The sequence below is a fragment of the Nannobrachium achirus genome (assembly GCF_963921795.1).
Source record: "Nannobrachium achirus genome assembly, chromosome: 3".
Classification (NCBI taxonomy): domain Eukaryota; kingdom Metazoa; phylum Chordata; class Actinopteri; order Myctophiformes; family Myctophidae; genus Nannobrachium; species Nannobrachium achirus.
The window spans coordinates 24,156,833-24,170,434 of NC_137812.1; positions in this window are offsets into that span (position 1 = coordinate 24,156,833).

The window sequence follows — 13,602 nt, forward strand, 5'->3', positions numbered from 1 at the left end:
TTGTTGCCACTGTTGCTTCCATTTTTTCTGCAACTAAATATAACTCAGGCTGAAGAGGGTAAGATGGTATGAGTGGGGTGGTGGTGGTAACAAGGATGTATACGGACGCGTTGGAACACTCAAGAAGTGGACGACCGGGAAGGCGGTGCAGTTCTTCGGACACACAAATCAATGTCTGCCTTTTGAGGACACTCAACCCCCGGGAGAGGGAGTGAAAGAGTTCCTGTATGTATACCTGGAAAAACGGTCAGCACTGTACAATGTCAAGCTGTCCTTCGTCATTTGGAGAGACGGGTAGACTCAAGGGGGTTGAGATTTGATTTTTTTTTAATGACCCCCCAGTTTGGGGTCTATTATTAAGGCCACAGAGGCTGCATTTCGTTACTGTCAGACAGAAACCTCCATATTTTAACTTTCATGTCTTTTAAAAAAAAAAATTGAATGCCCTACTTGATCATACTACAGCGTCACACAAAAGCTTAAAAAGTAGCAGATCTGCGAGCTTGAAACGCATCTTGAGCTTGTCGATCTGCTACTTGTGATGCTTTTGAATTTGAATCCTGAAAAGTGACATAATGAGGTTTCCACCCCGACAGAGATCGTTCGATGCCTCACAAAATCCATCAGTGTTCATCTGATGATCTCTTGAGTGTGTACACAAAACGGACGGACACTCACAGGTCCGTTTTTGGTTTCCATTTGTACACACAGTGAAAACCAGTGGATTCAGGTGCTTGATTTATACTTCACGTGCAACACAGCGAAGTATAACTTAGGCTTTAAGTAAGTAAGTCAGTAAGTAAGGCTTATTGTTGGTCTCAGCCGAGAACGGAGGAGTCAAACCTTGTTACTGTTTTTGCCGATGGGTTCCCAGATTGCAATGCTCTAGACCCCTGGGAGATGGAATTGCTGAGGTGCAGCGCCACACCTACCATCAGCTCCCAGTACTTTACCCGCACGACTTGCCCGGGATCGAACCCACCCAAAGGCGACTGAGCTACCCGGATACAAATCCTAGGCTGTTAGCGAGGAGTATCATCACAAGCGGCGGGTGGGGGGGTTGTTAATAAGGGGGTTAATGTCTCCTCCAGGAGTTGACTGACTATCAAAATGATTTTACTCTGTGAGGAGGTGGGCGGCGCTTTGGACACTTAAAAGAAGTGGACGAGTGGAAGTCGCACACACACACACACACACACACACACACACACACACACACACACACACACACACACACACACACACACACACACACGACACACACACAACACACAAATGTCTGGCTTGCCATTTGAGGACACTTAGAAAAGGCAAATTGAGGCCATTTTATGTCAAGTGCAATGAGAGGAGAGAGAGAGAGAGAGAGAGAGATAGGGACAGAAACAGAGACAGAGGGGAGGGGGGGGGGGGGGCCTGTGTCCAGGGGTGTCGCACCAATTTATGGGCCCTGGGTACAAGGATTCACTGCGTTATTTTGTGCTTTAACTATTGTAAAAAATATCAGATCTACAAGCTCACAGCGCAGCACTCGGTGCCGCGCTGCGAGCTTGTAGATCTGCTATTTTTGAAAAATCGTGAAAAGTCTTTGAAGGTTTTTGAAAAAATGTCAGTGGCGCTCAAACCTTTTCATGTGAAGGATCCCAAAAATTATGTATTTGGCCACTGACCTCCATAGTTTCAGGGACCCCCCCAGAAACAAATTCTGAGTTACAAATCTTCGCTTAAAAATACATAATATTCAAAGATTTGCACACATTTTCACGACTTTTCAAAAATAGCAGATCTACAAGCTCACAGCGCTGCGAGCTTGTATATCTGCTATTTTTCAATAGCTAAAGTATAAAATACTTAAGGCCCCCTCCACCTTGGGCCCTATAGTTACTCAGTCACACTTCCCCCCCCTCCCCCCCTGTGTGACACCCCTGGATGTGTCTACACTCTAAATGTGGCTCTCCTGAGCATTTTGGGGACTGTGCGTTGGCACACCTTGGATGTAGTGCATGGTAATGTGACCACAGTTTCCAGGTCACCGGCGGGGCGGGGGACAGCTCCGTCAGGGGCCTGTCACAGTTTATTACATAACGTCGCTGTCGGGCAGAAACCTCGTATCTCCAAGTTTCAAATGTGTATGTTTTTTCGTAAAGTGAAGCCCTGCTTCATCATACAAGGCCGTCGCACAAAAGTAGTGAAAACAGCAGATCTACAAGCACACAACGCCTCGCACCGCGAGGCGTTGTGTTGCTTGTAGATCGGCTGTTTTCACTAGTTTAGTTCATTTTTAAAATGATAAATACAAAATGAATGGTTTTGGACATACAAGGGTTCCACCCGACAACGACGATAACCTAGTTGTCGGGCAGAAACCTCATAATCCCCATATTTTCTTTTTTGCGGATCGAAACACTTGTAGATCTGCTACTTTTGCTGTTTTTGAATTTGAATCCTGAAAAGTAGCAGTTTTGGACATAATATGAGGTTTCCACCCGACAGAGACGATCATCGCCTTATCACAATTATTTGAGATAATTATTTTTGCATAATCGTCATAATAGATCTGATATTTTCATTATAAAAAAGTATAAAATATCTAAATATAGCCTATTTTTGACCATACTAGTTATTTTGATTATTGGTAGCGGTCATTGTCAGGCATTTCTTTACATATCGTCGCTGTCGGGCAGAAAATCTCTTCTCTCCATATTCTTGGTAAATTGACGCCCTATAGCGTCACACAAAAGCATCAAAAGTAGCAGATCTGCAAGCTCATTTCGAGCCTGTCGATCTGCTACTTTTGCAGAGCATCCTGAGAAATAACAGTTTTGGACAGAGACAATATTTAAGTTAATTTGTCATATCTACCCTGTGCAATTCACCCTTTGTCAAGTCCCACCCGTTGTCCCGCCCCTCTTCACACCCATTGGTTGCTGTGTCTTGGTGGGACACTTGGTGGGACACTCCATCCACTACCAATTTAATTCTGTTGCTTTGTATCGTTATTCTGTGTGTCAATTCTAATTTCAAACTTGGCTTCAGTAAATGGAGCTGCTCAGTGGCAGTATAGTGATTCAGCATGTTTTTAAATGTTTTTATTTCTCCAAAAATTATGTTTTAGCAAATTCAACATAAAAAAAGGCAGAACCAGGGCTGGACAAGGCAGATAGAGCCTGCTGGTTGGTCAGTCAGGGACCAACCAGAAGTCTAACAAAGGATGAACTTTGTGTTGTTTTCAAAGCCTATACCACATCGATTTAATCATCAACTCAAGATGTCGTGATCGTGACGGCCCTGACGGACAGAGAGGGACGGAGAGGGTGACACGCGGTTGAAGCTCATTCACAGTTCGGTCACTTTTCTGTTTCAATCGGTTCGTGTCCTCTGGGCCCATAGCTGTCCCCTCTCTGGTCGTGAACATGTTCTTGGACTTGTGATGTGGTTTCATGAACGTTTTCTGGACGTGTGATGTGGTTCGTGGATTTGTTCAAGTCAGCATGGTTCTTCTTCATTCAATAAACCTTTAAATGTTCAACATGGCCAAGGCTCTTCTCTGGTGGGATTAAAGGTCTTTCATACAATAGGTAGGTATACAAACTTATACAGTATATACATACTTACATGCAGACACCACACCTATTTCTCACTCAAATCATACTATATATTTTATTGTTATTGTTAGAAACTGCATTTTCTATCTCAAGTTTCAAGTTTCAAATGTCCAGTCTATTTGAAAACATCACTGCAAAACTGTATATGAACTACAAAAAGTGCTCCTCATCCAAGTCAGGAGGTGACAGAAATGTTTTCAGTCATTATAGAGGTGACTAGAATCTGTAGACTGTGTAGAGGGATCTATGTCCATGAATTTATTGCACACAATATGTTGATTTTGGAGTGTAGAATATACTGTAGTTATGTGGCTTTAGTGTCCTAGTCAGACCATTTTTGGGTGGAGGATCGTTGGGTGTTTGGGTACATTTCAGACTGATGGGTTTAGTTGCGATGGACGTTTGGTGGGGATTGATATGTTGTACATAGCCATTCCTGCAAAATTTATGCCAATCTTAGCCAATCAGGATGGAATATGATAAATCGGACAGATCCGTCTTGATCACATGTCTATAGAGATAATGTGTACCCGATTCACGTGATCTTTGGACATTTTAATAAATAACGTTTTACAAAAAAACGGCCTGCATGTGGGACAATAATAATGTGAAAAGGGTGGCATTTCTTCCACAGCCTAGTGGGAATACACATGCAAAGTTTCATGGCGAGCACTCCAGTTATAGGCAGGGACGTGCTGGGCCCCTGATTCAGCCCGGGAAAAAGAGTTGGAGAGGCCCTCATTGCGCGCTATGTAAGGGATAAATACTGGCTCCGCGGGGGTTGTCCATATATAACATCCCGACGGACTGATAACTCAAAATAAAAACATTCTTGAGAGCAACGTTTAGTTGTAAATGTCGCTGTGTGGTTGTTTACATGGCTGACATGTTGGATACAGCACAAGATTCACGCAGCGCAGCTTGACTGCAGCAGGTGCTCTGAGTCTTTGATTAGGCAGCTGTCTGTTATAGAGCGGAGCGGTCTGTTATCCAGAAATAACAGACCACTGATTTCAGCAACAGACCAATCAGAATCAAGCATTCAAACAAGCCGGGTAATAACGAGAGAGAGATCTCTCTCTCTATAGCGCTGCTGCTGCTACTCAAAGATTTGCCATTTCAGATCATGACAAGTGACAAGCCAGTATAGGGCCAATTACATGAGTTATATTTCGTCATTGTCGGGTGGAAACCTTGTATGTCCAAAACCATTTTGAAAATTATTTAAACTAGTGAAAACAGCCGATCTACAAGCACACAACGCCTCGCACCGCGAGGCGTTGTGTACTTGTAGATCTGCTGTTTTCACTACTTTTGTGCGACGACGGCCTTGTATGATGAAGCAGGGCTTTGCTTTGCGAAAAAATGTACAAATTTGAAACTTGGAGATATTAGGAGGTTTCTGCCCGACAGTGACGATTTACTTTGTTGGCCACCCAGCCCCCAAAATGGAACGAAGGCCGACATTTTATTAATTTCTTTTTCCTAATGGCCAGCCTGGGCCGGCCGGGAATGAACCGGCCGTTCGGGAGTTGTCCCGCTTTTCCCAATGACCAGCACGTCCCTGGTTATAGGTAGAACCGCGAATCCGCCTATAGCGCCACCATGAGGCAGATTTGAAACATGTAGGGTTCCTCAGCCTAATGGGAATGTGCATGCAATGTAAAGGCCTGTCTACGTATATTTCGACCGAATTGTTTGGCGAGTTTTCCCACGTGCAAATTTCCAAACTCTCATTCAGTCTAATGCTTTTCAGTCGCGAGGGACATCATTTTATGGTCGAAAAGGACCTTTTGACCGAAACCTTCGTTTCGAAGTATGGACAGCCCTTTACGCAGTGTTCGCACGTTGCGTTCAGGATTTGAGTAATTTTTATTCAAAACAGCTCACTCCTAATCCTGGTCTCAATAATGCCACCCCCTGGCCAGCCGGGGCGCTTGATGTAGGGGAAAGGAACTGGTTGGAATAACGTGTTCCTTCCACGCGCTACGTCCATCCCGGGGAAATCCCCCCTGTCAGGTGAAAACAATTTGGACTACTCATGCATTGAAGAAAGCATGAGGTCAGTCCGTTGTCTCCCCAGGCGCGGCAGAGGGAGAGCAGAGCCCAGGATTACATAGGCAATTGGCACTGGGTGAAAATGGGTTGCAAAATCGTGGGATAAAGCTTTGTAAAAAAAACAAAAAAAAAAACAGCTCACTCATTGCAAACATTGGAAGCCAATCTTAGCCAATCAGGATGGAATATGCCACACTCACGAGTCACGACTGCCTCACTCCAGGTGGCACTCTAACAGGCTGCCGATGTGAAATATTTGGGGCAGAGGCTCTGCTCTGGCATCCAGGGAATGTGTGCACAGTTTCACGTTGATCGGTCCAACCGTCTGTTCACAGACAGACGGAAGGTTCTATTACTTCTGATAAAGCTTGAATGCTCTTGGGAGGAAGGACATCTGGTGTCTTTTTGTGTGACACACAGGCTGAGTGTGAGTGACCTTCACTTTCTTAAACTATAGCGATTTGTGTTTCATTTGTACTGGTCCCATTGAATTGTCTTTGAGTGGCCTCCACTCTCCTCGCCTCCAGGGACAAGGGAATGAATTGGTATCCCAATGAACATGGATTATAGTTCTCAGTTGCCACAACGTATAACGGATTTCAGTCATATGCCTTCTATGTCTGCATGTTGCACAGAGGATCTTCTATGTCTGCATGTTGCACAGAGAATAATATTAACTAGAAAGATGCAATTCTGGGAATTGCGAGTGTGGTTGCCTATTTACTGTCTCGATAGCCAAATTGTCATGTGAAGCTTGACCAATCCTCAAGCTAGCACCATTTGAACTCAATGGACTTATTCTATAATCGTGACATCACAGAGAATGCTGCTTCCTGATTGGCTAAAAGTTGATCCACAAAAAGATAATTGCCGCACTAGAACAAAAAAAGGTTCATTCTGTACGGGCCGTTCAGTTCGGTACACCAGTTGGGTTGGGTACTTTAAACCCTACTTGGTCATGGATATAGCCTGACACTCAGCCTGAATTGACATTTCGTTTCACTCCATTATTCAGTCTGAAAGGGCTTCCATCTATACTATAATTTTGCGAATGTCTGACTGAGTGAGTGAGTGAGTGAGTGTCTGTCTGTCTGTCTGTCTGTCTGTCTGTCTGTCTGTCTGTCTGTCGTCTGTCTGTCTGTCTGTCTGTCTGAAACAGCGTTTCTCCTCAGTGGCTGGAGCAATTGATCTGAAATCGCATCACAATTAGCATATGAACACACCTAACATAACTGTGAAGCCCGTTTGTCACTTTCACAAATCGTATGCTGTATATTAGCATTTTTATGGTGTATCTACTATCTATTCTGCATCTAGCTTGAGGCTAATCAATTCTGCATCTAGCATGAGGCAACATGTTTAACCAGCTCTGTGTGTGTGTGTGTGTGTGTGTGTGTGTGTGTGTGTGTGTGTGTGCAGGCGGGTGGGCGGGCGGGGGGGGTGTGGGGGGAGGGGGGGGGGGGGGGTGGAACACAGTATCTCTGTAGCCATTAAACGAAACGGGTATTTCTTACATTGATGCGCCTACATATTATCATGCAAACACCAGTTAAAGTTACTTTCCATCCCTCATATACTGTGTGCACAGTGCACATCCCATAACCCACACACTGCACATCATTTCGGGTGGAACACAGTATCTCTGTAGCCATTAAACGAAACGGGTATTTCTTACATTGATGCGCCTACATATTATCATGCAAACACCAGTTAAAGTTACTTTCCATCCCTCATATACTGTGTGCACAGTGCACATCCCATAACCCACACACTGCACATCATTTCGGAGCTCATATCTTTGAACGGGTAAGGGCTAGTCTACAGTAGTTTCTGGGATGGGCGTTGTCAAAGATGCAGTCTTCTGCGATTGGTTCACCGCCTGACTGATCACAAAAGTAGCAAAGCAGATGACGTAGTTGTGGGCTCGCCGTAGGCGAGACTACTATGTTATCCTCATTATTTATAGAGTGAGTTCCGCCGCATACAGTATTTCCGCCGCAGACAGTTGGCATTTTCTGCCGCAGACAGTAGAAAGGCAGAGCCACTAGCCAATGAGGTGGCTATGTTATCCTCCACTAGCCAATGAGGTGGCTATGTTATCCTCATTATTTATAGAGTGAGTTCCGCCGCATATTTATATCATATCGTTTCACTCCATTATTCAGTCTGAAAGTGCTTCCATCTACAGTAGTTTCTGGGATGGGCGTTGTCAAAGATGCAGTCTACTGCGATTGGTTCACCGCCTGACTGATCACAAAAGTAGCAAAGCAGATGACATAGTTGTTATTGGTGTTGTTATGTGGCTGGCTAGCCTGTTGCTTGCTACTTGCTAACCAAAGAAACAGGCAGAATAGGAGCACTACGAACTACCGTAGTAATCAAACACAGTAAAACATGACTGCTACTGATGTTTCATAGCGAGATCGATACGATCGCATGTTACCGCGGCGGGCGACGCAATGTTTATGTTTGGGAATGTGCGGTACGGTCCGACTGCGGCGGTTACTTGGAATCTCAAATGAGTTCTGGGAAAACCCCACCCACGTTGCTCACAAGCCCCGACGTCATCGAGTTGAAGCGGAATTTCAACCGAGGAAAACCTCTTCACCAGGCCTGAATCGCAAAAATATATTCTTAAAGGGGTGTGGGTAGGGTCGGGCACTAGGCTAGTGTGGATATGTTTCTGGTGTGTCTTTAGAGTGGCAAGCCGACCTAAACTCTTGTCTGCAGGGTAATAAACTGATTGAAACTCTTTCCACATTGTTTACAGAGGAAAGGTTTTTCTGCAGTGTGGACACGCTGGTGTGTCTCCAGGTGACCTAACCGACTGAAACTCTTGTCACATTGTGTACCGAGGTGAGCTTTCTTTCCCGCGTCGCTTAGACGATGTCTCTTTGTCTCTTCCGATTGCGTTGGAGTCTGGGTCGATCTGTTGACTGCTGTAAGATCGTGATTCTTCTGAGTTTCCTTGCTGCTGGCTCGTTGTCGGGAACAGTGGTTCCAACCCATTGTCATCTTCTTCTATCGTGTATCATCGTCAGGGGCGTCACAAGGGGTAGGAAAGTGGGACTGAGTTACCAGGGCCCAAGGTGGAGGGGCCCTAGTAACTTTAGCTATTGAAAAATAGCAGATATACAAGCTCACAGCGCGGCACCGAGTGCCGCGCTGCGAGCTTGTAGATCTGCTATTTTTGAAAAGTCTTTGAATATATGTATTTTTTAAGTGAACATTTGTAACTCAAATTTTGCTTCTGGGGGGGGGGGGGGGGGTTCCTGGAACGAGATATTTTGAGACGGGGGGTCCTTCACATGAAAAAGTTTGAGCATCACTGACATGAAAACATAGGTTTCTTGGCACACATTTTCACGTTTTTTCAAAAATAGCAGATATACAAGCTCGCAGCGCGGCACTTGGTGCCGCGCTGCGAGCTTGTATATCTGCTATTTTTCAATAGTTAACATTCATGGGGGGCCCGCAGTGAATCCTTGTACCCAGGGCCCAGAATTCGATGTGACGCCCCTGATCATCGTCCTTGATGATTGGTTGGCGACATTTTATTTCCCAAGATTTCCTGTTACTTAGGGAGGCCATTGTCAAAGCTGCTGCTGTGCATGGACCATAATGGCCCAAGAATGTGACTGATGATGTGTGACCCTACGATCCAGGATTGGTTACAGGGCAATAACAAGCTGAATATCAAGTTTATGGATCCCTGTTGGAATAGTTCCTCTTGTAGATCCATGTGTGTCATTCAGACTGTGGAAGTCTGCCGAGCTGATTCAAAGCTCACGTCGTCATGTTGACGCTATGGCCAAATATGGAGTTCCATGTCATTTACTGAGATAAAGTTTCTGCCCAATCAAACTTCAATTGAGTATTAAATTGAGCAGCACTATGTGTTCTTGATTGGTGCCAAGCGGTCCTATACCTGCACATCTGGCTTTGTCCGTATGTCCGTCCGTACGTCCCTCAAAGCTTTGCTTTGGCCAAGCTTCGTGGGACGTTTTCACAAAATGCACGCTCACTTTTTTGACTGGTGCTCCTGGGGCTAAGCTCCAATATCTGGCTTTGTTCAGGTTTCGAGTTTGTTGTACACCCAGGGTCACATTCAAGGACGTGCAGAGAATGTTAGAGAGGCAGGGGCTGACATTTCTAAAAGGGCCTTTTGGTGGAAATATCGAAAATAGCAGACCTCCAAGCTCACAACAAGTCTCCCTGCGACGCGTTGTGAGCTTGGAGGTCGGCTATTTTCGGTACTTGATGCCACACAAAATGGAGATGTGGCGTAAGGCATGGATTTCTACACGGAGAGGGCAATTCTTTCAACATAAGATGCTGCATTAAAGTTCAGAAGAGTTTGGACAAGGCAATTCTCTTGAATGCTGCCTTCAGGCATGGCATGGAAAAAAGTCGTTTGCATTTCATTCACCATAGTGAAAACTGCATTCATGAGGGCACTTTTTACAGACGGATAAAAGGGCAGGGGCTCAAGCCCCCTTTGATACCTATGTGTGCACGTGCCTGCAGTGGAGCCACAGTGAGCTGATTCATCACAGCATGAAAGAGTCTTTCAGTGTGTCTCCTCCAGCAGACGATGTACTATGAATCCCCCTCCGTTCAATGCCTGCAGGAGTTGACTCTCTAAATCATCTTGAGGACGATTTGCACAAAATGATCTAGGAAAGGGAACATCTTCTTAAACCTCTAGAGCTACAGTACAACACTTTGAGTTGACTCTGAAAATGACTTCTCCTGTGAGTAAAGGTCCTTGCACGTTGCTGCATTTTTCCGGACGAATATCGGACCAAATTTCGGAGCACGTAAAAGAATGCAACGGCCTCACGTTATGTCAGTCACGTTTGAACACTGCCTTCTGTTATTTAGTCTGTAAATCGATTGGTAAAACATGTATTTTTGTCTCTGCACCTCAACTCTGTGGTGGTGCCAACTTGTGCCTTGTTATTTATATCAGGTCGCACTTGTTGGTGGTGACGTCACCAAGGACGCTGCTCCCTTATTGGCTCCTGCTTTTGAACTGTCGGACGGAAACAGACAGCACCGAACGCAGTACTTGTGCGCTCTGCTGGCACAAGTAACAACAAAAGCTTCCTATGTGAATTCCGGTGTGCGTGTGTGTGTGTGTGTGTGTGTGTGTGTGTGCGTGTGCGTGTGCGTGTGTGTGTGTTATGTAATGTACAGATGGGAAAAGGCGTTAGATAGGGGTGGGGGTGTGGTCGTTACATGGTCAGATGATGGGGTAATGAAATACACAGATGGTGGAGTCATGGGAGAGATGAAGAGGAGGCAAACACGATGCAGTATGTACAGTACAGTATGTACAGTACAGCAACCCAGTGGTTTTCAACCCTTTTCAAGCCTTTTCATATCAAGGCCCATTATTTGTTTGGCATTTGAGCCACAGACCACCATTTGATCAGACCCAAGACTTGGGTCAATATTTTGTTATCGATACGATTTTGTCCACAATTCCATGCTATATTGGTGCGGTACCATAGGAGAGATAACAGGCAAACGTCCATTTGGTTTAATTTTACGCTCTCAACAGTTAAAGATTTCCGTATACGGGTCCATTTGGTTAGCAACTGTCCATCATTCAGCTGGGGACCACCTGGAACCCCCTCAAGGACCACCTGTAACCCCCCCACATGGGCCACTCATGTGGCCCGTACTGTAGGCCTACAGTTCTGTACATCTGGTGGTTGTGGAGACATCGCAAGTGACATTCTGTTACCATGGCGACAGCAGTAATGAAGATGTGGGCCGGGTCCAGGTCATTGTTCAGGGCTCTACACACACATACCAGAACACTTCAGTGTTTCTCAACCCTTTTCATTTCAAGGACCCCCAGTTTTATGTGCGTTAGGCCACGGACAGACCCCTGTTTGATCTAATTTTTTGGTACCGGTATCTTTTTCTGGGACCCCTATTATATAGGCTACTGTACTGTTTATTTAACTAACTATAGCAGGTAGTACCATCATCCAGTGGGGGAAAGGGGAGCGTATACAGTCCTCATATTTTTGGAATATTGTACAGGTTAAGTACAAGTTATTTAAAGCTTTCTGGGAATCACGTTAACAAAATAAATTGTATAGGCATACTGTGTGTGTGTGTGTGTGTGTGTGTGTGTGTGTGTGTGTGTGTGTGTGCGTGTGCGTGTGCGTGTGCGTGTGTGCCTTTATATGTTTATGGCACACTACTACAGTACATCACACATGAAGTCTTGGCAGGATTGCTGTTGCAATGACGCCATTAAGGCTCCCCTTGAATCTGTATTCTCCATCTCTCTCTCTCTCTCTCTCTCTCAACCCCCGCGTTCCCGGATCTCCTCTCTCTCTCTCTCTCTCTCTCCCCCGCCTGGCCATGTGTTTTCTTGGCATGGAGCCGGTCCATTTGGCAGTGGGTCCCCCCCACCCCACCCCACCCCACCCCACCCCCATGCTCCCCTCTGGTGTAAGGTTCTCCTCTGATCATCCCTCTCTCTATCACTCCATCGCACCTTGGCTAGAACTCTCTGTGCGTGGCGGAAGGGTCTCTGTGTGTGTGTGTGTGTGTGTGTGTGTGTGTGTGTGTGTGTGTGTGTGTGTGTGTGTGTGTGTGTGTGTGTGTGTGTGTGTGTGTGTGTGTGTGTGTGTGTGTGTGTGTGTGTGTGTGTGGGGTGGGGGTACTCCTCCAGAAGGCATTCACCGGAATCCCACATCCGAGCACGACTCTGCATGCACATTAACAAGCACACACACACACACACACACACACACACACACACACACACACACACACACACACACACACACACACACACACACACACACACACAGACACACACACACACACACACACACACACACACACACACACACACACACACACACACACACACACACACACACACACACACAGAGGGTGGTACAACACAGAGATCGGTGTGGATGGGTTGCGGACAGATCATTTTTAGCCCTTTTTATTTATTCATCTCTATCTATCAGTCTGTCCATCTACCATATATCCGTCCATTTCACTTCCTTCCTCTCTTCCCCTCCCAGGGCGGATACCAACCTGATGAATAATTTACCAATGATAAATTAGACCACCTGAGAAAGAGAGAGAGAGAGAGAGGAGGGGGGAGGGGAGGGAGAGGTTGAGAGAGAGAGAGAGAGAGGGAGAAAGGATTTATTTGATGAGACGATTGTGTGGCGGGAGAGATGAAAATATGATAAAGGAGGAGAAGGGAGAGGAGAGGAGAGAGGAAGGGTAACCCAACAGCTGTCAGTATGCGTGTGTGTGTGTGTGTGTGCGAGCGTGATTCATGCGTGCTTGCGTGAGGGAGTGAGTGAGTGCGCACACACACACACACACACACACACACACACACACAACACACACACACACACACACACACGCATGCGCGCGCACACACGCACGCACGCACGCACGCACACACACACACACACACAGGGACGTGCAGAGAATGTTAGAGAGGCAGGGGCTGACATTTCTAAAAGGGCCTTTTGGTGAAAATATTGAAAATAGCAGACCTCCAAGCTCACAACGTGTGTGAGCATGGAGGTCGGCTATTTTCAATAGTATCAAGTATTGAAAATAGCCGACCTCCATGCTCACACACGTTGTGAGCTTGGAGGTCTGCTATTTTCAATACTTGATACCACACTAAACTAAGCCTATAAAAGGCACTACTGGAGATGTGGCTTACGGCATGGATTTCTATAAAGTGAGGGCAATTATTTCAACATAAGATGCTGCATTCAAGTTCAGGAGAGTTTGGACAAGGCAATTCTCTTGAAAGCTGCCTTCGGGTATGGCATGGAAAGAGGGCATTTGCATTTCTTTCACCTTAGTAAAAACTGCATTCATAGTCTGCACTTTTTTACAGACGGATAAAATGGCAGGGGCTCAAGCCCCC